The following is a 1454-nucleotide window of genomic DNA, read 5'->3' on the forward strand; positions in this document are numbered from 1 at the left end:
TGTGTGTGTGTGTGTGTGTGTGTGTGTGTGTGTGTATGTATGTATGTATATATAAATTCAAAAAAGGAAAAATACAAAAAACAACAAAAAACAACGTGAGGACGTGATACAGATTGTGTTACTGGACGCTCGGGAAAGGAAAGAGAGAGAGTATGACGTTTCGAATATATCCATGTGTATGTGCATGTATGTATTCATGTACGCATGATTGCATGTACATATTTACCATATGGTGCATATATGCGATATCATTAGATGCCGACAATATCTTTCATGGTTCGTAGCAGTAATCTTCTAAATAGGCGTTTTCTTTCTAGTTTTGTGAAATCCAGCTTCTTGGAATTGGTACTAAGACAGTTAAGAACGTAGCCAAGGGTTCTAAGAATTATTGACAGAAATTCGAATTAAGTAACAGCAGATTTCTCATCAGTTCGGCATAAATGGTTGTTTTTTTTTTCATTTTTTACTGATCTTTAACATTATACTGACATCTGCCGGCAACTGATTTCAACTACAGTGTACAGTATCTTTTCTCTCTCTCACACAATGTTTTTGTCTGTTTTTCTTGCATTTTATCACAGTCACGACAGAGACATTTCACCAGCATTTCAAATTATGTGTGATTATGCCCTCCACGTCATTCTAGCTTCTTATATTTGTCTCCACAGGATAATCCTTTCCACCGATTCCATTATATAGTGTTCTGGCCATGACACCATGTCTCATTGGTCGGAAATATACCGTGATAACATTTTAGAACAGCCACTCATGATGTATGTGAAATCCTCAGTGTTAATTACACAAAGCCTGCAGCTCGGATCAATTGTCACATCTAGCTGGTTTACCAGCATCCCTATCTCTTTTGTGCATCGGGTTATTTTTGTGGTTATTTTCAGCTGCTCTGCTGCAAAAGCATATATCTTTCAAAGTGACAGCTAATGCTCGGGTTGTTAGGCCAGAATAGACTTATTCTGGTTGTCAATGCTGCTGTCAGTTTGAAACCTTACGGGAATGCGTGACCTTCAGTTTAGTATGGATGCAGCTCTGTTCAAATGACCTTTTTGCAGTAGAACTGTGCAACTTCTTTAAATGTATGTGGATGATTGGATGGATGGAGGGAGGGATGGAAGGAGGAAGGGATAAATAGATGGATGGATGGATGGATGGATGGATGGATGGATGCATGCATACATGAATGTATGTAAACATCTATCTATATATATATATATATGTGTGTGTGTACGTTAGTATATATGTAATATATTTACGTGTGTAGTGAAGCGAATAATATATATGCATGTGCGTTTGCATGTATATATGTGTGCGTGTGTATTTGCACGTGTTACGTACTGATATAATGTGTTTATGCATATGTGTGTGTGCGAATGTGAGTGTATGTGTGTGTATTGTGTGTCTGTGTGTGTGTGTGTGTGTGTGTGTGTGTGTGTGTGTGT

General features: G+C 37.8%; 1 long non-coding RNA gene across 1 annotated transcript in view; it reads left to right on the forward strand.

The window, feature by feature from the left end:
- Positions 1-1454, forward strand: part of LOC128250520 (uncharacterized) — a 7829-nt gene that overhangs the window by 2616 nt on the left and 3759 nt on the right. The gene's annotated exons all lie outside the window — the stretch shown is intronic.

This window comes from Octopus bimaculoides, chromosome 22 (assembly GCF_001194135.2).
Source record: "Octopus bimaculoides isolate UCB-OBI-ISO-001 chromosome 22, ASM119413v2, whole genome shotgun sequence".
NCBI classification, from domain to species: Eukaryota; Metazoa; Mollusca; class Cephalopoda; order Octopoda; family Octopodidae; genus Octopus; species Octopus bimaculoides.